Below are 24,257 nucleotides of genomic sequence, written 5' to 3'. Positions count from 1 at the left end.
TTTCAGGCAGTTTATCAGTGCAAGGGCAACAAAATCCTGCTGCATATGGCTTCCACCCTTCCAGCAGCGCTCCTCTTCTCCACGGGCCTCTGGTCTGTGACTTCTCTCTCTGCAGCAATTCGTACTATGTGCTTGGCCAGCCAGGAAATGGGGAAGAGCTGGTATGTCTCCAGAGGAAGAGGATTTTAAATTAGCACAAGAATGCCCTCCTGGGTTCTGTGCTGGTACCAGCAATAGCTGTGCTGTGAGGATACAGCCCTCTGGAGGGGGGACACAGCTCTGGTGCTGGGGGGGCCATGAAGGGCTGCCAGTGCTGCTCCATGTAATGGGGCGGGCACGGCTCCGCTGGCTGGCATTTGGGCCCTGCGTGGCTCCTGGGCATGAATCACACGGCGCCTTGATAAGGACGGACATTACTCATCAGAATACCATGGACCCGATGCGGCTAAAGTGTCACGGTCTATTTTGAAAATGTTATCTCATGCTCATTTCCTTGTACATCAGGCATTAGTCTCAACAATGGCCCACTAAAATAGTGTGTTATTTGTTTCCAGGAATGATCTTCTGCTACTTGCTGTCTTTCAGCTGGGCTTTATTTGTGCACAACCACCCATAGTAGGGATTGAATTTGGTTCAGGGATTCAGCAAGGATTGAATGAAGCCGATGGGTAGCCAGCCTCTGAACGCAGAACTGCTTAACCAAGTCCAGTGCCAAGAACTTAGCTTGTCCTGCCAGCATGCCTGGGTGCTCTCTCCTGCACCCAGCTTTCAGTGGGGGTTACCATTTCTGCCCACATTTCATTCAGAGGATGGTCTAATTCACTACACTTCATTTATTCTCTTGTTTCAGATTTTGATGCCATTCAGGTCATGACCAATATTCATATTAGCTCAGTACTGGGGTTTTAATTAAGTACTGTGTGATTGATAAAAGGTTTGCAAATAATCTCAGGAATAAGGGGAAGGAATGAAACCGACTTTATTAGAGACCAGATTTGGACATCCTTCTGGTGAAAAATAGTGAAGCCTTTGAATAGTCCTGTTACTTAATTTATTTCTGTGGATCTTCTTCCAGGGCAAGACTTTGTGCAGCATAATCTGGACCTTTATGATTTAATATCTTCTGCTGACAAGGAAGCTTTACTGCTCAAATCCTCCAAGTATTTTGAATATTTCATAGCTTGTCTCAGGTCTGATATCTCTATCTTCCCTTAAAATGTGACTGGAATTTGGCTGCTAGATCACAAAGCTAGATCTATCATCTTTTAAGCTTTTCCTGAGTTCTTGAAGAGGTCACTGATTGCGTGTCACATCTTCCACAGAAAACTAGTTTTCTGACAACTATTTTACACCAATATTTAAGCATATATATATACAACTGCATTGCAGACCAATGGGGTGCCCCCCCAGCACCAGTGCTTAGTTTAGAGTTATGATAATATTTTAATTTATTCTGGCCTTTTTGTACTCAGGAAAACACTATCAGCCCACTAAACAGGACACCTGCACACAAACACAGATGTATAGAGAGGCCTACTAACACCTATATGAACACACTCTGCTGGACATTTTACCAATGTTTTACCTCACACCTTATGAAGAAGAATTTCCTCAGCTTTTCAAATTTGATTTCTTTGAGAATGATAGAAAATTCTTGATAGAAAGTCTTGAAATAAAATGCATTGCTGTAGAAGAAGGTTTGAGCCAAGCCATAGAGGAAACATAATTCTATATTGACATATAAAACAGCTGAGAAGCTCTAGTGTTAACAGCTGACCTAAAAAATGATGTGTAGATGTTTGAAGACAAGTGCTGACTCAATCCTTGCTAGCAGAGAGTTTGCAGGAGAAACTCTTGGCTGTGCTCTGGGCTGTTCTGTGTGTTTAGGAACCTGTCTCATCTGCTGCCTGTAAGTAAATTCCTCCTTCCTTGCTTCCTTATAGGAAGAGGACAAAGCCAAGGAAGAGCCTGTTTGAAGCCTTGGCTAAGGGTTGTGGAGGTGGTGGTGCTGGTGATGCTGTTTCTATTAATCTGTGGAAATAGTACGAATTGAGGTTAAAATAGAATCCTTTAAATCAATGGTCTTTACTTTTCAGATTTAATTTTCAGTCTTTTCTTTGAACTTACTTCCCTATTAATTTTCATGGCACAGTAGAGGTGGGAGGAAGTTATCCATCTGAAGGAGTAGAGGGAAGTATTTTTTCACCCATGTTTATCAAAAATAAATTTGCTGTTTTAAATTCTCTTCACCTTAAACAAGGCCATTCTGACCATATTCTTTTGAGGCAGTGTGGTCAAGCTTTCAAGGCTGGGTTTGGTTCAAAGTAGGTATATAAAGGAAACTTCTGGGTTTTATTTTTTTCTTTCTCTCTAGAGAATTGGTCTTTTTTAGTATTTCTTGACATCTTTTCATCCCTGTTCTCTCAGATACACCCTGCTTCTTTTCCTCTCCTGCTCTGGTTTCACATTTATGCCCATAGCAGAAGCACTCGGCAGGCTGCAGAGCGTTCAGAAGACGTGAGCAGACTTGATGTTTTCTCAGCCCAAAGAGACATATTCACCCTTGACTGAATCCCATTAGCTTAATGTATTATGCACATTAACTTTTGCTATGCTGTCTTGGGTACTTGACACAGTCCATGACACCTAATCCTTTTTCTAGAGCTGTAAATGTAAATCAGTGTTCCTGATGGTCACGTCCCAGTGACATTTGTATAGATGAACACTACGGTCTGATTTGTGTATCTCCTATTGTAAGCCTTTAAATTTTCTAACACAATAGCTTGCAGGGCCTGAAAAGGAGACTTACTGGGAATTTAAGACAACAGGAAAATTTTAGAATTGAAATATGAAGGAATTAATGTGGTTAATTTTATTCTATAATTGCATGAGTTGCTATTTTTCTACATATTTTTCTGCTCTCCTATGAAACATAAAAGCCCTGTATTAATTACATTTGCTGTGATCTCAGCAGCAACCATTTTGATCGTCACAGGAAGATGGTATCTAACTGTCAGCTCACAGCCTGCTTTTGCTTGCATATAAAAACCAGTATTTCAGATTTTTTAGCAGTATAAAAATTAGGTCAGGCTATGTGAATCGATAAACCACGCCATCACTTGGTCTTGGTGACAGGGCAAAGCTGAGTTCCAAAGCAGTAACTGTCATGTGCTCTCAGGGGGAAGTCCAGCCTTGTTTCTTTGCCCATCTTCCTGGCTGTGGGAGTCCTTCCTTGCCCTATCCCACCAGTGACCATTGCCATGCCTTTTCTCTCCAGCCTCTCTCTTCTGCTGGATTCCCCTATGACTGCACTTCTCTCTTTTCAAAGTGAAATAATATTTTTCAAATTTTAAGCTGTCCCCATTGCTGGAGGTGCATTTATCAAGCAGGTCTTTAACCAAGGATGAGAAGGCACTGTAGGATGCCGTGGATGAAAGCAGGAGGTAGACCCCTTCAAAGCAGAAATATGGCACACCTGTAACTTTTACAGCCAGGGAGGAGCGAGGCTTGGGAGGGCGGGGCTGCAGGTTGCTGTGCCTGTAGTCTGCACTGGTGGCCCTGAGGCACATGGCATGGCCAGGGATGCACTGTAGAGCCGCTGCTCAGGTCAGCAGGGAGCACAGGAGCTCCCTCTCTCCTGCTACCTGTCTTCATGTTGTTACTGAATGTACTGCTGGTCATCTCCCAGCCCGCCCATGAGCTACCCCGTGTAAAGCTAAAACGTGCTCACTGCCTTGTGCTGAGGAGCAGTAGTGAATTGCTGAGCACTGCCCTGATTCTGCAGGAGGAACAGGCAGGATCTCACAGGTTTTGGCACTTTCCTCGGTGGAAGCAATAGAACCTGCAGTGGAATGCTCACGTTCCAAAAAACTGTGCTCTTGTGCTATGTGCCAGGAGGCTCAGGACTTCAGCTCCATCCAGGGAAGTGATCCAAAATGCACAGAAGAGACTGCAGCCCCTATCATAAATTCCCGGCAATTAAAAAAAAAGTTCCTAATTTGGGAACTTGGTATTATTATTATTCATCTCAGCACAAAAGTAATTTTTATGGGGAAATATTGGAGTTGAGTCCCTTCTCTTTGTTACTAAATAAGCAATATCAAAGAAGAGGAAGCACGTAGCAGGTTGCACAAGCAGTTTGTGCCGCAGGCAGATACCCCTGTACGAGAACGCCGTACTGCTCTCTCATACACACACACACACAGACATTCATCGACAGAGTCATTCCTAACAGATTACAGAATGTGTTTCTGTGTCAGCTCTTGTATTTTTAGCATTTATGTTTGTGATACTGATTTTCTATCCCGCTGTGAAGAGGAGACATTATAAAAGCAGCAGCCTTTTGGGAATGCAGAAGTAATTCCCCGTCTTTCTTCTCATACAATACTCTGTTTTCAAAATAATAATAAACATGTATTTCTTATCTCTCAAACCTACTGTTTGGGTTTTACTGCAAATAGGTAACTTTCAGGGAAAGCTAGGACTCTGTATCCTTCTCCAGACTGCAATTATTTCTTTATAATTAAAAAAAATTAACTCCCTTGCTGTTTCTCTCCTTCAGGATAATTATTTAATGTAAATGAGCTGTTCTTGCACAGACACTGCCTCTCTTTCTCGGGCTTTTCATCTCTGCCAGAGCTGATTAAAAAGCCCGTCTATGACTGAGAGCTCAGCTCATGTTTGGGAATAAAACTGAAATCTAATGTTGCAATTGCAGCAGCATAAAGGGCTTCTTTGTGCTTCTCCTCACATGTCTGAATGCTGAAACCTGGCTGCCCTGGAGGCTTACCCCCTCGTGGGTCAGGAGGCCAGGATGTGCCCCTCTCCTGTGTCAGAGTCGCTGTTGGGCATGTGTCCTACCCCACAGCACTGAGAGGGAAACCTGGTCCAGCCTGGAGCATCTGCCTGGGCCCACCAATATGTCTCTTACCTAGTTTTCCCATTTGAACAGGAGGCTGGGGGAGCTGTTACCTGCTTAATTGTGAGATCTGGTTTATTTGTTTTCCTTGTCTTGATAACAGATTAGTGTTACAAGGCAAACTGGAGAGCTGCCCTCAGGCTACATTTGGTAGACAGTTTCCAGTTTCAGGACATTTTAAACAAGTATTGTTTAGCAGTGTTTGTTAAATAGCAGAGCACAGTTTCACAACACCCATCTGTATTCTCTCACCGTGTTCCCTCCTGCATATTATCCTCACTCTCACAGGACCTCTGGGTTGCCTGTCTTGCAGGCAAGGAGCTTTCTGATTCCCACTCTCCTTTCACAGGTCTACCGAGTTTCCTGCAGATTGTAGCAATATTGCCAGGAGCTTGTGAGTGCTGCTTTCCTTGCCTGCCTCGATCTCCATTTTGAACCTCTCCACAGAGGACAGTGCCCATTGGAAATCAGATCCCCATGAATGGGTGTGAGGAAGAGATGTAAGGGACCATTAAGTGATGAAGATTCCTCTGAATCAAGTTCCCACAGATTTGGAGAATACCCCTCCAAGCCACTTACTTCAGAAAGCTCATCACTTAGATGTCAAAACATTATATTAACAAAGGACTTTGTCCTGCTCTCACGAGCGGAGTCCTGATAATTCCACTAGGAAAAGGGTGGACCTTAATGATATCCATTGAATCATCATAGAATGGTTTGGGTTGGAAGGGACCTTAAAGACCTTAAGTTCCAGCCCCTCTGCTATAAAGTGCAAGGACACTTTCTACTGGACCAGGTTGCTCAGAGACCCATCCAACCTGGCCTTGAACACTTACAGAGATGGGGCATCCACATCTACTCTGGGCAACCTGTTCTGGTGTCTCACCACCCTCATATAAAAAATTTCTTCCTCATATCTAATCTATCTAATCTAATCTGCCCACTTTCAATTTAAGGCCATCCCCCTTGTCCTCTTTCATTACAGGCCCTTGCAAAAAGTCCCTCTTCAACTCTCTGTAGCACCCTTCAGGTTCTGGAAGGTGCAAAAAGATCTCCTCAAAACCTTCTTTTCTCCAGGCTGAACAGCCCCAACTCTCTCAGCCTGTCCTCATAAGGGAGGTGTTCAGCCCTTTGATCAACAAATCAAATAATCAATTCTGATCATCATGTTGTGAGACCCAGTGTGGCAGGAACGCAGAGGCAGAGAGAGGTAAAGGAACTTTGCCCTTGACGCAACAGGAGTCAAGCCTGGGTTCATATTTTGGGATGTTTTACTTAGAGCAGGACTCTAGTGTTCACAGGTGACTTGTCCCATTCACCCTGCTGTCCTCAGTCACGGACCAGGTCTCCAGTGGACACTGCAAATGGTTGTCTGCGTACATCAATCTCATGTGGGAAAGCAGCCTTGTAAAAAAGAGGAACAAAAGAACAGTATTTCCATTTCCAAATGCTCATATGGTGGTTACTATGTAGTAACTATTAGATTTTGAAAGCAAAAAAAAAAAAATCAACAATATAAGAGCTTTTCCTTTTTTTCCCAGATTTCCTTGTCATGAAACCTTCTCGCTAGGAAATGAAGAGATTTTAATTCTCTTGTCTTGGATAAGGGCTTCTAAGGGAGGCTGTAACTGGAGATTTCTTTTGTGAGCAAATGGATGCATTTGGGGAACATGAACAATCCTTATGTCAGGACACTTTTACCACGGAGATGAAATTTCTGACATTATTGAATTTATTATGTGGCATACATGTGTAATTCAGTAAGCATTTGAACAAAAATTAATTGTCCAGGGATCATTTGTAACCCAGTTCATCTTTGTAAGTCTCTCATGTTTTACGTAGCCTGTACTCAGGATGAACACTAATTTGAATAAATGAAGGTGAAACTACATTAATTACTTCAAATTGGGCCACAGATATTAAGTAATTAGTTGCTATGATGGTTCAAATTCCAAGGCCTTTAAGGACTATGGAGTTTGGAAGGGGCTTTAGTCAAATTTAGCCATGTGTTAAGTGCTCAAAGAATGAAGTTCTCTCTTTGTAATGTTGCAAGGAACATTTTCCCAAATAATTAGGCCATAGGCAGATAAATGAACAGGAACCATCCCAGTACCACTGTAGGAACATCAGCTGAAAAATGCAATTTTGCAAACCCCTTGCTAAAAGGCTAAGTGGTCTTAAATGTGACTAAAATCAAGACCCTCAGCAGAGTGCCTGCTTGGACGTGTGCCAATAGTGACATGTCCCTGGCAGCTGGACCCAAGCCAGCTCTGACCCTTGGCTCACCCAGCTATACCAGCATGATCCTGCGCTGGAGCCACTGAGGCTTCTGGTGTCCTTGTGTAACAGCAGCTGGTGCTGCTCCCTGGAGCAGCTGGGGAGAAGGGCTGTCCATTGTTGGGCCAGGGTCTTGCTGGAGAGTCTGGCCTGTGCTGGCTTTTCTCATCCTAGGCATTTCTCCAACTAAGTATTCATTGAAGATCCTGCTCGCTGATTAGGCTTATGATGTCACCTGGCCAAATGGACATGTTCAAGTTATGGAATGTATTGGTCTTCCTGGAAAGCTTTTTGTACCCATTCAAATTGGTGATGTTACTCTTTATCCCTGGGCATCTCAGCTGTGTTCCACTTCATCAGTGAGTATGTGTGACACACAGTGACTTCTGACTGGCAAGGTGTAGGCTGCATATGCCAACATCGGTGGTGGCATAATCGAGACCTGCTTTTTATAGATATTCTGTGAGAGTTTCATAGAATATGAATGTCTAGTGAATATCCCTGTCAGAAAGCAAATTCACCAAATGTTTGGGGAAGAGGAGACAAAAGGAGACATAACAGAAAAATATACTTCAGCTGCTTGCCTAAGTGAAAAATTTTGCATTTTAAAACATCTTATGTTTCAATTATCTGCCTGGCTTTTGGTCTCTTTTCAGGAGATGACTAGAATTGTAGGCACACTAGCAGATGGGGATTAACTGATTCTGTACACAGAAGAGAGTGTCACCTTCTTGCAACCCAGGCTGTCATGCTGTGAACAGTCAGGGTCCAATTTCTCAAGCTGGTAGACAAGTCAATATGCACATATGCTATTGAGTGAGTTTCCAAAGCACCTTGGTAGGCTCACTGTCTGAATCTTCTTGGATTCAGTAGGAGAAAAATCATATGTTCATGAAAGGACTTGCGTATCTATGACTCTGTTTGCAAGGACTGTCTTCTTTATGTTCTACATACAGTGGTTCTCACTTTACAGAGCCAAGTTATTTTCTAGCTTAGTTTCTGTCTTGCCTCATCACCTTCCCAGACCCATCTGCCCAGAGCTCTTGCCTCACAGGAAGGGATGGGAAGGAGTGTTTTCCCCATAGGGTGTCTCTATGAGTATTCTATATCCAAGGCCAAAAGCTAGGGGTTACCACATCTTTTGACATTGCTCTCTGAGGCAGCAGGGGTTTTTTGTTAGCTGTTTGATCCTACATTTAATTTCCTTAGCCATGCCTTTGTTAACAGACAAAGTATACTGTATAGACTGTGTTAGGAACCTTGTTGAAAAACTGCTGATTTTATTACATTATCATCCTCTTTGTGTTTCTAGCATTCTTTAAATCAACCTGGGTTCAACAAGACTGCTTATGGCGCTGTCTGTGTACAGAGAAAATGAAGAAGTGGCCCTCCATGTGCCAGGGGACAACATGCTCATCTTCAGAAGGGAGGTGTTGCTGTGGCTCAGTGCCTCAGGAGGTGCTATGTCTGAGAAAGCTGCAGGAGCCATCCCTTGCCTTTTAGCATCTTCTCAGGTAGCTACATGGTGTGTGCTCAGGATGCCATTTTGAGATGTGAAACTCTTCTCCTAGGTTACATGTGAGCAGTTACTCTTAACCTTAGTCTGTGAAGTCCCCCACAGAGCTGGTCACTTGCTTGCTAGGCACAGGACTACACCAATAATGTCTTTGAGGCTCTGGCAGGAATCTTACTAAGTGAAACTGCTAGGAAAATCCCACAACATTTTTCCATAGCTTTAAGTCCTTACTCACCTAGCAATAGCTGTTTTTCAGGTATCTTCTACAAACTCAGTGCCTCAAGTGCTTAATACAATGCAGCTTCCTAAGTCTTAAGATTTAGAGTATTTCATGCTCTCTCTTTATTTATGGAAGATGATACTTGGCAAATAGGACAGCTGCTGTGTATATTCATTATAGGGTGTGCTGTGGCAGTGCCCTTCATCCATCATCTTTCCTTGATACCTGGAAATAAGATATTTACACTTTATTTTTTTAAATTTCTGAATCATATTAGTTAGAGCAATGGAAAAAATGCACTCTCTGTTGTGATTTCTTAAAGCACTTTCTTAAAGCACTTTCCATTGAAGTAGCTTTTTCTCTTTGGTTGACTGTTTCTATAAAAGTAGATCTGCAGTACAACTGACCAAATGAAAGCTATTGGAAATGAGCCAGTTTGATTAATTAGTTAGCCATTTCCTAGCAATGTTTTTAATCTTACATAGTCAGTGACAGAACAGATTGTGGCATAACTTAATATAAGTAATTAGAGTCAGCATAGATTGTGTTTCTTCAAACAGGCTCCTATTTAAAAAGGAAAGCATGTCACAGTTGATCAGGCTTTAATCCTTCTACACTGCGGCCTCATAAATAGACTGTTAGAACACATTTATGAAAACATCTAAGAATGCTTCACAAAATCAATTTTAATATTGTTTAGGTGGCTCACTAGAAAGAACCATCCATGCAGAACCATGCAGCCATCGGTTCTGATTGATTCTTTCTCGGCTGACAAAAACAAGCTTTAACTGCTAGTAGTCCCAGGTGAAGTCAGGAACTTGCAAGTGTTCCCAAGACAGTTAATTTGAGCTGAATACTTGGTGATGGATGTTTAGCAGAGGTACTGATGTGGTCTTGTTTTGCCTATCACGAAAAGAAACATCCCCTCATTCTCATGTTGTCTTTACTGCAAAGCTCATTATGTTTCTCCCAGTCATGATGTGGATTTAGCAGGGGAAGAAAGTGAGAGAGCTAAAAAATTATAGCTGTTTCTCCCCACTCCTGTTAGCAACCCCTAGTGCTAGCTGGCATCCCTGCTTTTGCCAGTAATAGTCACCTGGATGTGCACTCCAAGAACAGAGGTATCTGCTCCTGTTCCAGGCAACAGGCTCTGCTGCACAGAACATGGAAATAATTTATGTGCATATAAATGAAATTATGCACTTGAAAATCTACCAAAATAAGTGGATGTTTTTCTTCAAAAAATACGCTGTAGAGAAAAGCTTAATTAATTTGGGAAATCTGTGTCTTGCATATGTAGACATATTTAGATTATCATATTCCCTTCTGGCCATATAATCTACAAGTGGGTTTTTCTGCAATACGGTACCCTTTCTTGATTTGCAGCTTTTTCAGAAAAGTCCTTTTTTTTATTCCATGTAAATAGAGCCAGAGGAAGATGGCTTTTGATTTATACATAAATCAATACTCCCTTCTGACTGAACTGAGCACTGTGCTGCTGTAATTATATTCATGAATTTTGTGTAGGTGTAAGACAGGAAGCAATTATCAGCCACAGTCATGAACGAATATAAAAGAAATCTCACTTTTCTTTGGAACCATAACATTAAAGACATTCTCTATTTAATGTCAGCCCCTTTCACATGACTTCTGCTAACTGCACTGTTGTTTAGCTGAGGAAAAAGTAATAGCAGATATCTGTGACTAAAGAACATCTGCTTGAATTTAGGGTGCTGCAGTGTTTGGAGCTTTGACTTACTGAAGAAAACCAATGTTTTTAATTTGTATCAAGACAGGTGATGGGTTTTAGTTCAAGCATTTTCTTTTCTGAAAGCTGAAACTTAATCATGACTGTAATTCATTCCTTAGTGATTTTCTGCAGTGGCAGGTGTTGCAGAAGCGTTTAAGGGAAGTGTCATCAAGGCAGTTTCACTGGGAAAAGCGTAAATAAGGATGATCTGAATCATTTTAATTACCAGCACTCAGTCCCCAGTGGGCTCTGGAGGGGTATCACTGTAACACAGGCATCGTGAATGTAAAAAAACCCGTCACCGAAATGCTAATACATGATTTTTGACATTGAAGCGCATCAGTCAGCAGGAGGCAATTGCATGTGCTCAGCTGAAGTGTTCACTTTGTCCCCAAGGTGTATCCACCCACGAGTACTATTCTTACCTCTCTCTGCTCAGCCACAGCTACTCTTGTAACAAGGACTGGCAAAGACCATCTTGAGGACTAGGAAAAATGTTGTTGGCCGCTGAAAGGATGAAGAGCCATCAGGGGAGGTTTGGGGGAGCACTGCTCCCTTTGACCTCCTGTCTGGAAAACAGGAGGAGAGAAAAGTGGGTTATTCGGGCAGATGGTATCTGGCCTCAAGCTGCAGAGGGTTTGTACAGAAACTCAGGGAGTTTTCTATAGTGGTGAAGTCAGGGTCCCAGTGTTGCAGGAATCAGGGCTCACCTGTTACTTCTGAAGTGCTGGTGTAAGGTCACAGTACTTGTCACAGTCCCAGAGCTGTGCCAGGCCAGGGGATAAAATAGCTTAGGCATCAGTGGTAAACCCAGATCCGTCTGGGTTTAGGGGCTCTCGGAGTTCATTGAACTGATTTGTCCCTTCTCTCATTTGGCAAGGCGCTTTTACAATGAATTTTATCACAGACTTTGTATCACATCACACTTACTATATCACAGATTGAAGAGCTTCTATTTATGACTGTTTGCTGCTTCCACCTCTTAGAGGGCCACTTCCAACTAGCTTTAAAGTTGATGTGCCTGAAGTGGGATATTTTTCTTAATGATAGTAATTAACCTCTGAATTGCTGACTTCACCCTTGGTTATTCCTTTCTGCCAATGCATTTTTGTGTGTGTGCAAACGATTATCTATAGAAAATGGAGACCTGTTAATCCATGTACTTGCACAGCTCATTTGGGGTGCAAGGCTAAGTACATACATGCCCTAAGGAGACATTAGCTTTTTTCCCACTTGAACAGACATTTTTGCATTATAATCCCAATTCCACATTTAGAAGTCAAAGCAGATTGTCAAAACCTTTATTATAGTCTTTATTGTAATAATAACTACAATATTCACAGATTTCACTAAAAGAATGCTGTTGAAAACCTGATAATTTATTAAGGGCTTAAAAGAATGCTCAAAATGTCAACTTCTCCCCCTTTTATAAAGTAATAGTTGGGAAGAGAGGGTTGATCTCTGTAGCAGGTACTTCAATGTGTTCTGCAGAGGTGTTATATACATTTCTGTGCCTAACAGACAGATATAACTTAGTCTGAAGTCAGTGAGTGGCAGCCTGAACCTCAGAGATCGCCAGTGCTGCAGCTCTCACTGGAGTGCCCCATCATACGTGCATGTTCAGATCAGGTGTGCGCATGTGCATGTGCTGACATTGCTGTTAAATTTTGCAAAACACATGATGTGGAGCTTGTGCTGAGGATGTGGCCTGATGCTGGCAGAAGGATCTGCAGCTGACACTTGTACTAACATAAAGCTCCCTCAAACAAAGTCAACAAGCTGAATTGCTTTGAGGACAGACAAATGAAAATGGTGAGTTTGTGTTGTCTTGGTGCTTGGCATCCTGCAGTTAGACTGAGAATGCTGTCAATGTGCCATGAAGCCAAGAACAGAATGACTCTGATCTTCAGCTTTCTGAAGCCCCACAGGAGCTGAGCTGGCCTTGGGATAGTACAACTGGTAATTGCTTTAAACTAAAAGAGGGTTGATTTAGATTAGATACAAAGAAGAAGTCTTTTACAATGAGGAACAGGAACCTGAATGGGTTGCCCAGAGAGGTGGTAGATGCTTCATCCCTGGTAATATTCTGGTTGGATGGGGCTCTGAGTAACCTGGCCTAGTTGGAGATATCCTTGGTCACTGCAAGGTGAGTTGGACTAGATGGTCATTAAAGTCCCTTCCAATACAATCTATGTGGTTCTATGATTCTATGGGTACACTGAGCCATGGAGTGTGATGAGGAGGCACTCTTTGGTCTACCAGCAGATTCACAGTGGCTGGGCTGATTGGCACTGCTGAGATAAATAAAATCCTGCTGAATGCAGATCAGTCAGACTGTCAGCATAGTAAAACACCTGGGGACTGTGCTGCTTTCACTGGGTTTGAGCATAGCAGAGCCCATGGCACGGAATCGTTTTGAGTAGATGCTGACAGATGCTTCATGTTGCGGTGGGTTCCAAAACAACCAGCATCTATTCCCCCCCTCACAGAGTAAGCAGCAGCAATAAAAAAAATAAATACACAAGGAGAGAGGATACAGTTCTGTGAGAGCTAGTCCCCTGTCTGCCCCTCTTTTGGCTAGCTGGGCTATTTGCCGTCTTATATTTTGGCTTTACTCTGCTGGTGGGAATGTACATTCCTCATGATTTCAAACAGCTGGATTCTGTATTTGAGAGCTCAATCTCCCAAAGTTCAATCTAGATTTATACAAAATTTACATAAACATGAACACAAATAAATAAATAAATGCAAAAGCTTTTAAGCACATCCCCTCGCTTCCATCCCTTCTCATTGGAGAGGGTGTCTGGGTATCCCAGATTAACTGCTGAAAGGCCAGAAAAGCTTCAATGTGGCAGTGTTTGATTTCTGGGAAAGATCCCAACAGCTGGACTCTTCTCTGTGGGATACTATGCCTGGCTTTGGAAAGAGCCCCTGGCATTAGGGTCCAAAGGAGGACGGGCAGTAGTGTGTGGGTGTGAGATGTGCACATGCACAAACAGAGAGGGATATATCAGCTTATGATTGCGCAGCCTAACAACCAGGGGTTTGCTGGTGGGGATTTTACTTCTATCTTTTGGGAAGGGGGAGGGGAAAGTACATATTTCTCCCCCTCACCCTTTCATCATTCATTGCAATCTCAAGCTTCCTGTATTTGAGTAAATAATGTTATCATCTGTTTCCAGAAATGGTTTGAGACAAATTCTTCTTAGAAGTCCTTCCCACGCAGTTATATTTTTGTGTCCTTTATTTCCCAGGCAGGCAGTGAGATCTCATGGTTAGGCTATATCAGTTTCCCCTCCCCATCCATCAGCTGTCTCCTGCCCTGAGATAGGACCACCTAACGCGATGTGTTGTAAGTGCTGGCGGAATAACCATCAGCAGAGTTTGCCATGCCATAGCTAGGAGGATGCTGGTTTTCACTGACAAAGCGGGCTTTGAAAATTGAAAACAGCAGCTAAAACTTATTTAGCATTTATTAGTGTAAAAGCCCTCAGAATCTGTTTTTAAGTTGGCTCTCTGAGATATACGGAGAGTCATACACATTCCAGGAGCCTGACAGTTTTGCATGACACCTCATGAGAACCCATAACTCACTCAAACTGTTTTGCTGTGATGAGAGGCTGCTGTCTCCAGAGGGCAAGCCTCCTCCCATCCTTCTAAACACAGGTGCCTTGCAAAGGTCTGGCTTGGTGTCTGCAAAGCCTGGCTGACCAGGGGAAGAGCCTAAACTCCATCCTGAAGGGTGTAATTGTAACAAAAAGATCGCTGTGAGTCACGCAAATGATTCACCTGCACTCACCTGCAGTTGCTGCCTTGGGGAGCAAGGCCGACTGCCTCCTCGGGCAGACTGTGGTACAAGGGTTGGAGCCACCTCATCCACTCTTGCAATATGAAAGATAGGCATCAGCTCTGGCCAGGACAAGTGCGAAACAGGCTCATGTCAGAGGCCAAAGCCAAGTATCTTCTCCTTACGGTTGTTGGAATGGGCCACCAATCTACAAGCCATTCACACCACTCCCACCTCTAGCTGCTGGGCTGTGGCCCACCCTCCCAGACAGCATTTTCACCTCTTAGAATCAAAGAATCATAGAAATGTTTAGGTTGGAAAACACCTCTAAGATCATTGAGTCCAACAGGTAACCCAGCACTGCCAAGTCCACCAGTAAACCATGTCCCCAGGTACCACCTTCACATGTCTTTTAAATATTTCTGAGTATAATGACTCAACTACTTCCCTGGGAAGCCTGTTCCAATGCTTAACAGCCCTTTCTGTGAGGAAATTTTTCCTAATATCCAATCTAAACCTCCCCTGGTGCAGCTTGAGGCTGGAGAAGAGACTGATGCCCAATTCATTGCAATCTCCTTTCCTCCTAGGTGTGTCCTCCTTATAATAGCCACAAGGAGATGTGCTTAAGGCCTTGGCTTCATAATGATGAGTAACAGACACAGGCCATGGATGAGCAAAGCTCCATGGTTGAGAATGTAGGGCAGAGGACCATGAGATCCCACACCTCACACTCATCCTCCTTTGGAAGTCACGAAGAGTTGTGTATGGAGATCTGGCCTTGGCTGCTTTGGCTGAAAGTGTTTATGGAAGCTCCCATTAACAGTGAGCTCTGTAATATGTCCTTAATGATCATAATTATAATAATTAACAAGATTACAGGTGATCCTAGGCTCTTGTCTGCACAAATTGCAGGTGCATTGGGGATAGCTAAAATACTAAGACTACATGAGCACAGCACACCTTGGATGGTCAGTGTGTGGGTCAGCACAGCAGTGAGAGGGAGAAGAGCCTTCAACAGAGGAACAACATTATGAATTTCTTTTTGTAAGTTTTTACTAAAAAATAGCCCAAAAGGGCAGTGGACAAATTGATGAATTGATGCTGTGACTGTGGCTTAGGAAGGACCCTTGGCTTGTTTTGTGGCAGGATGTTTTACCATGTAAAGGAACAGCTTCTTTGCTGTTCAGTGCCATGTTTCCTAGCCAGCAAGTCAGAATAGAAGGAGGAAGTCTTGGATAAGGGACATCTCTGCTGACTTGAATCTCTGCTTTTTATGAGGATTTTGCCTCAATTAGCCATGTTTCAGATCTCCAATGAAAGGGTCCCTCTGGTCTCATCCAGATGGCAGGCTCAGGTTCTGCAGCTCTGCCCTCCCAAGGTGTTTTAGCTGCAAGCTGTACAAAATGTGTGGGAATAACTACAAACAAAAGCAACTTGCTCTTATATTCTCTCTTTCCTGCCCATTTGCAATTTTGATTGGACGGCAGTGCCTAGAGAAATCAACTCAGCCTCTGTGAGGGATGGTAAGCCTCAGAATAGGGCATAAAACCAGCTGATATTTTAAGACAGATGATTAAAATAGACATCTGCAGGGCTCAAAGAGTACAGCTGCTAAATGCAGCTTTGAGAGTTGAATCAGCAGATTCAGGTACAGCCGCTGTCCTAATGCATTGCAGCTCTCCCTGTTATTTTGGTGCACACATGGTAATGTACACTGAGATGGTGTACCCGGCCTCACCCAAATTACCCTATTGATCACAGCATACCCAGTGCTCCTTTCAAATATAGAGTCTGGTGTAATGTGACAGGGGTCTGCCATGCTTTATTTTCACATTTCAGAGGAGCCAAAGACATGTAGTGCATCCCAGAATATCCTTTCTCTGTCTGCTCAGCCCCCTGCAAAGGAGACACCTATCCTGCCATGGTGGAAGAGTTTAAATTTTACTAAACTGGAATTAGAACTAAACTGTAATCTTACTAAACTGTCAAGAGGGAAAGAATGCAAAGATTTGAAAGCTGATGGGAAATGTTAAGGGGAAGAAGTGTATGAAGGGTTGTTGTTAGGCAAGAGGGCTCCTTTCATATTATGAGATTCTTGCACCGTGAAAGAAGAGCAGACCCTCAGTAATGTTCAGGACCAGATACAGCATTCATAGATGCACCTACAGAGAGACAAATCCTATGGATTATCCCAACACTCTTGACAGAAGAGAGAATAATAAATTCTAATTCCTTTGGAGAGCTTCAGTGGGCTTGTGCTGGGGGTTCCTTGGGAGCACTCATGCTGGGGATGCAGTGTAACACTGTGTGGAAGCACTGGACTTCCATCCCTTTTCTCTTTGTCCTGCCTGGACTGGTTGTGGTGGCAGGTAAAAGGGGGACTTGAAACACAGTAATGTCTCCCCACAGAATTGCCTCCCTAGTCCATTATCCAGGAGGAAGTCTCTGCACTGAGAGCCTCGTGCTTTGACCTGCATTGTGACAAGGTAAATTACACTCCTGTAAAGAACTATCTTGATACGCTGGCTCAAAGAAGCCATGTGTGTGCTTTGTAAACCATGCTATTAGCCTTCCTTTTAAAGTGGAGCTGACTCCCTGGGGTTGGTGCTGTCTGAAATAGGCAGTTGTTCAATACACTAGAAAGTGATTGTCCTACAATTAAAGCAATTTCAGGTTGTACAGTTGCTGACCTGTGCCTGGACACTCGAGGGGCAACTGCCTGCTTGTGGGCTGGCTGAAGATTTGTCCTATGGATACAGCTGAACCCATTTTTAACCATCTACCATGGGTGTTGCTCTCAGCATAGCCACAGCAGCTGCAGGGACTGGGAAGCCTTCCTGGTTTTTTTTCATTCCTGGGAGAAAAAACCATGCAGCAGTGATCACTGGCAAGTTCCTGGGCTGGGTAGTCAGAAGCTCAGCCCAGAATGCCTGTTGTCAACAGGTGCCTTTAGTTTCCTCAAGGGCACAACATTTCCTTGTTGACATTTTGGGTTGCATTCTGGCCTCTCTTTAATATTCAGGCCTGCTAAGGACTGGTGGGAATTGGGAATTTCCTCCTAAAATAGTCTGGACTTTGGAGCTGGACCGTCTGGTGTCAGCTGTGTTTGCTTTGGTTTGGAGACCTGTGCCTGCTGGGTGCCTGCTCCCATGGTTTGCTGATTCCTGTGGATATAAATGCTTGGGGCAGGGACACCAGCTCCTGGTGGGTTGGGGGCAGACCAGTGGGCACCGGTGTGCAATAGGGGTCCAGCAAAAGGAGCACCAGTGGGTAGGAAACCTAGGGGCCTGGGCTCAGCAGAAGCACTTCTCTGGGCATAAGGTGTCCTGGGAGATGTCTCCCAACAGCTTTGCACAGCCTGGCTTTCTGTGCCACGTGCTAGAGACAGCCTCTTCCCATATTTCTGTCAGCTTTTGACCGTTAACATTTGATATTCTGTCTTGAACCTTGTTTTTCCCTGCCTTATTTTTGAATTCTTTCTGTTTTTTGTTTGGAAACAGAGCTTCAGCTATGCAGGATTCAAGGCACTGTTGAACTACTGTAATAAATTCCCATTTTTCCTCCCATCCGTTTTTTCCCCCTTTTAGGATCTCTTGCCTTTAGCCCAGTGAGTATTAGCTAGGAATCTTCATATAATTGTTCCTATTTCTGTAAACAATTTTGAACAAAAGGGAATGGTATCCAGTGTTGCGGTTTTATCAGAACATGGATTTCTAAATATTTACTAAATTAGCAAACTAGCCGAAAAAGAAAAAACTCCCCAAGAGAGGCTGGCAGCAATATTAGCTAGTGCTAAGTGTTTTGCTGGAGCAAATGCACTGCAACAGGATCTGACAAATGGTGATGTCAGAGGAATCCCGGTTTTATATCACTTAGTGCCAAAAACACCAACTCAAGGACAGGGCTGGGATCATGCTCCTGCAGGAGTAAGGTTTTGTTGCAGAGAGCATTCTACAAGTGTTAACTGAAGTTACTTCATGCCTCCAAAATTCACCCTTCTTTGCAGAGGGTAGGCTGGTACCTGCTTGGCATTGTTGAGCCAAAAAGGCAAAGGAAGACACAGGTTAGTGTGGGAGGTCTCCCAGCCTGGCTGATAGAGCCTTGCAATAACCATCAGATCACTGTTTCCTTTCTCTAAAATCCTTATGTTTTCCTAAATTATTACCTTCTACACCTGAAGTTTTGTGTAAAATTGAAAAATGACGAGCTCACAATAACTGAAATCACAGTAGCAAATGAAATTCCCTGGAGTGAAAGCGAAAAATGAAATAATGATAAATCCAGCCTGCAACAAAAGTCAATTTTACAGCAATCCAAAGGGAGACAAAGTGACACAATTTGACCAAAGTGAAGTAATTAATTGGCAGCATGGATGGAAACTACGGGGAAAAGCTAATGTTACGCACACAGAGCCTCCCCCCTCCCTTCCTTCTTCAGGATTCCCTAAAAGGAACGTCCATCCTGGTCGCATTCCAGGGCTGCCCAGTGGAAGACAAGGCTCAGGATCATGGCTCATGGTGGGAATTCCTTGATGTTTCTATTTTACTGTGGCAGGGGAGAAAGGAGCTCACTCCTTCCTTCTAACTGACTTAGAAGACACCTGATCTTGGGGCTCATTGCTCGAGGAAGAAAAAATTCAGCAGGAACTTTTGAACTCCGAAGTGAACTCTGTGTCTGCCCATTCCCATCAGTCGGTGATGATACCCGTTTCATAATATAGTATCCCATGACATTGCAACATACTGGGAAAAATCTGACTGTGATTTGCTACTTACAGAGCATCCAATATTAAAAGTTATTCTGCCCCTGTTGTCTCTATTTAATTGCAGCTATCACCATTAAAAAAAAAAAAAAACAACCACAAAAAAACCCACCACAACAACAGCAAAAAAACCAGGAGCAAAATCCTGCTTTACAAAGGTCCTGAGAGCTGTAGGAGTAACAGTCGTGTTTCCTGAAAATCTGTGGCCATCTCAGGGGAAATTGGTCCAGGTCAGGATCTTGCAATAGAATGAACTGTGAAATTTTGCAGAGTGACTACATTTGGTCCTTGGGTCCATCTTGTGCCCTGGCTCTGGCCCCACTCTGGTACTAGGCTGCCTGGGGTTTATAGGACTCGGTTTCTTGAGTTCATGGGCAAGGGCTGATGACTTTGTAGATTGCTTGGGATAGTGACCTTGGAGAAGAGTTGTTGTGGCAAAGCTGGAGGGGTGTGTACACAACACAGTCATTAGCAACAAAACCTAATCAAGATCTACAATGACCATCTGCATAGGGACAGGATATTTAATTTCCTCCCTCACTATCTCTTTGCCACGTCATCAGGTGTCTGTGGTTTAGACCCCAGTTGTGCTTGGAAAACATAGGAAAATATGGTTAGGTGGTTCAACTGGGTTAATACAGTCCCTTGAGAAATAACCACTGAAAAGGCAGCCATGGTGATGGTGGCTGCATTCTCAATCCAGGCTAGATTAGTCAATCCTTACCTACCCCCAGCACACCCCAAACCTGCAGAGACAACCTGTGTATCTCTTTCTGACACTCATTTTGCCTCTGAACAGCCATTCCTATGACAGCAAAGTCAACCCTGAGATTATGCTCCTCAACACTTTTGCTATTCTCCTCTTGGCTTTATTCCTTCTTTTTTTTCCAGGAGCTGAGTTTACCAGTGACCTAAAATGAACTTTACCTACAGCATTATCTCACTTCCTAATCAACAGTAACCAGCACCATGACATCCTGACAGATCCTGCAGACAGACTCTCCTGCTGGGGACAGCCCCTGCTTTTGCACCGGCTGCGTTGCAGCTCTTTTCTGCAGAGAGAAAATGCAAAGCTGCCAGCAGAACCCAGATTTAAAGCGGAGGTGCCAAGAGATAGAGTGCTATGGGGAGGAAAATGAAATATTGCTTGCCTCTGCCTTTGCACAGCTGCTGTTTTCTAGGATGTGTTGACTTAGGAAAGTCTTTCTCTGTGTAGTCCTCTTTCAGATGTTGCTTAAGTGCAAATATGGGCTGTTAGTTCAAATTTAGCAACAATCAGGATTGATGGAAAATCTCATAGTTGGATGTGACAAAGAAATTCAATTACATACATACACTTGATTTCTATGCTAATAAGACTTACAGTAGTGCTGAAGAAACTGCATTCTTGACTACAGTGGCAGCTGGGTTTTGTCACTGAATACTCTGTTGGCAGCATACTAATGACTCATTTCTGACTGCCGACAGCTTCTCAAGTGACTCTGTACAGTGATTTAAAGCCTGGTGCCAAGCCTGTGGGAGCCATTGCGCCAGTCCTGGGACCTCTTTGAAGTCAGTGGAAATTATGCTGGGGAGTGCAACAGGGTCAGGCTTTGGGTTAGCAAGCACTGCAATTAACGTCAGCAAGGCTGGGATCAGGCAGATAACCTGAATCTGCTTTCTTACCTGAGAAACAGGTGGTACAAATAGGCTGCATTCATGTTGGCAGCTGGGTTGAAAATGGTGCATGTTTTGGGTTTTTTTTTTTGGAGCAGGAAAGTGGAAATGAATTTACAAATAGTGATTTTGGCTACAAATTTCAGACATCACCTCTTCCTTCCAAGATGACATGAAGATGGTGACATGTGCAGCCACAGAATCATCCCCATCTTGGTCTTGCCATTTATCCAGTGTACAAAGGCTGTGCAAATGTGGTAAGGTGGAAGTGAGATGGTAGTAGTCACTTAAATGTTACTTGTGCTCAGGGAGTTGGTATTTGTATAGGGGTTGAAGGGAACGCAAGTAGCAGCTGCAACTCGGTTGGATTTTCCCTGCTGGCCCTTTCCCAGGAAGAATTACGGCAATGCCTCCATCCTTTCAATACTCACAGTTGAAAGCTGCATGTTCTCAGCCTCTACAGCTCAAAATGGAGCCCTGATATGAGTAAGGGCAGCCCCCTGGAAGCCAGCTTGCACCTCAAAGGGATGGCAACATGAGACTGGAGCAAGATGTTTCAGTCAAATGTGAGTGTGTTTTTTATTTAAAGGTTAATTAATACACCACCCTAAGTCTGTGTCCAGCTGCCTTGGTGATTCAAAGCAGCAGTAACAAAATGAGGCCAGCACCACTTATAATCCTAAGTAGTGTGTAGTTTGAAGGATACACTTCTGTAGATGCCTTTTCTTGGAATACTCCTCGTACACCTCTTTTAAAGGGAAGAGAAATCCAGGTGTAAATGTCTGTGAGGCAGTGGGCAGCTTGTGTTCTCTTACGCTTTCAAAAGGAATTGGATTTTGGGTCCCAAAAGCTGAGAGTTTGGTAATAACGGGAACTTTGATGGTGTTTTTTAATACTATAGCACAGATATTCATTCTCTTGCTTGGGGACTCTGGAAAAAAACTCCAAAACCTATTTATTTCCCACAGGTACATACACTGAGAAGTGATTTGTTCAAAACTTAGAATTTTTTTGCATGGTACATTGGAAGGTTACTGATAATTGTTGCATTTGATTCCCACCTGGCATAAATACAGCAACCTGGTGACTCCTAGAGCTGAGCTACTGCAAACTAGTGGGCATCCTGGCCCAGTGGGATCTGTGCCTGAGATACATGCTGTGTGTCTAGCATGGTTTGTCTTTCATTAGTTACTGACCTCTACTGAGGCTGGATCTCACCTGTACCTTGGCTAAGGTAAATCATGTGTTTGTGTGGAACATAAATGCATGGTGGCCCCCAGTTTGCAAGGTGTCTATGAAATAATGTGTGTATCTGGAAGTCTCTCACCCCGACAGCGCATCTCCCAGCTGCTCCGATTTGCCAGTGTATCCTTCTGCATGCCAGCAAAGAGAGACACCTGGCTCTCAGAGGGTGCAGGTGGGGTTGTGAAAACACCCTGGTCTCCGTGGGGATCTCAGAATATCCTCACTCCACGCAGAAGCTAAGTGCAAAGCAATTTTGGAGGGACCAGTCAGCACAGATCAAAGCTGTGCCTGGGAGCACCGTGTGCCATCTGCTTCCTCTGGGGCTGCGGCATCAGCTGCCTGGGAGAAAGCATCGGCACTTGTGTTCCAGGCAAACAGAGGCTTTTGTTTCCTAAAGCAAATAACCTTATCTTGGGGAAACTCTTTCATACAGTTATTTGAATCAAAGAGGAAGTCTGTGGTATTTTAGTTTGCTATTAAAATGAGCACTTGGCTGTTTTTGCAAATGCTCAATGCATCAGTGAAAACTGGAAACTTAACGTTTTTTAAAAAAGAAATTTTCCACTAGGTTCAAGCTGTTCCATTATATTTACCTCCTTGTAATTACATGTACTTACATTGTGCTCGCTCTCTATATACACATATCGTTATATTGGTGTGTGTGTATCTATATATACACACACAGAGCTACTTACTCTTCCTGGTAGACAGACTGCAGTATTTATTGCCTTACATTAAAGCTAGTCACATAGGAAATCCGTAGGCGCAGAACACCTCTACAGGCTCATCACTCATGCTGAGAAAGGAAACAAAGGGAAAGGAGAAAGCAAAAGGAAGGAAAAAAAACCAACCCAGAAATTTCTGCATTAGATTTGTTGCCTTCAACAAAAGGTGCCAGTGCTGCAAGGGTGACTCAGAGGAGAGCTGCAGAAGCCAAGGCTTTGGCTCAGAGCAGATAATCAAGCTGAGAAGGCAAGATGAGTCTAGTACTACAGCAAGAATTGGCTCCCCTACAGCCACAGAGGTGCCTCCTGGGGACACCTGGGGGAAAGGGAAATAAATTTCACAGGTTGGAGAGGGAAATTTTCCAAGAAATGGTTTTCCTTCTCCTCACCCCTGCAGAAAGGTGGCTTTGTACCTTCCCCAGCTCATGCCATAGGCTAAAAGCTACCACTAAAGCCACAGAGGATGCGGTTAGGTGTGGCAGAGGTGTTGATGATTTGTATAGCTTGAAAAGTGTGGTGCAGAGCTTTAAGGAGTAAAACTAAACCCAGAAAATAACAGAAGGTTCATGGGTTTTTTAATTCCTGGGAGCTTCCCAGTGGATTCTTTTGAATTTTGCATTCATTAGCTTGCAAGACTTATTTTCCATTAACCAAAGTCAAAATTGTTGCAGGATACAGGCTTGGAAAGCTAGTCCCGCTGGTCCATGTTTGTGGTGTTTTTATATCTCACTAGAATACAGAAATGCCTTCTCTTCTGGTGTTTCTCTTCAGAAAGCTTTGGGAGTGTTATAATCCGACAGCAATTGCTCTTCCTTCTCTAACATATCTGGAGATCTGCCCTCTAAGAACCTGTATTCCACAAAAAAAGCAATAAAATCATGGCATCTCAATCTGAACATTATTTTGGGGCAGGGCTGGTTTGCTCAATGCTTCTGTTACACACCTCTGGTGTAAACTGCTGATGGCTGTGCCAGATAAACCCATCAGACATTAAATTTTTCATTTTGACTGTCTGTGTGAAAGTGATTTTTTGTTCCAAGCTTGCTGCCAAAGTAGTTCCACAGTTTTCCAAAATGGAGCCAGAGAGGAATGTATTATTTCACTTGTGTTGAAACATCCTGGCAGAACTGTATACTTGTGCAGGTAAGGCACACAGAGACACAATACTGGCCTCACCAAAACACCCACGGAGTCAGACTGCTGTCTGGCACTTCAGGGTCCTTTTTACCACTGGCAAATGCCAGAGGAGCCCAGATATGTGCCAGCACAAAGATCTCACCCCAACTCTGTGTACAAGTGAGAGGATATCAAATAAATGCTGCTGCCAGCTCTCCTGTTGGATCAAGTGGCAGAGGTCCCTTCTCCTGAGCTCTCAGCTCCCCCTTGGAATATGTCCCTGGA

The sequence above is a fragment of the Corvus cornix genome, chromosome 1A, assembly GCF_000738735.6.
Source record: "Corvus cornix cornix isolate S_Up_H32 chromosome 1A, ASM73873v5, whole genome shotgun sequence".
Taxonomy (NCBI): Eukaryota; Metazoa; Chordata; class Aves; order Passeriformes; family Corvidae; genus Corvus; species Corvus cornix.
The sequence above is the reverse complement of the archived record's forward strand: the minus strand, read 5'-3'. Positions refer to the sequence as shown.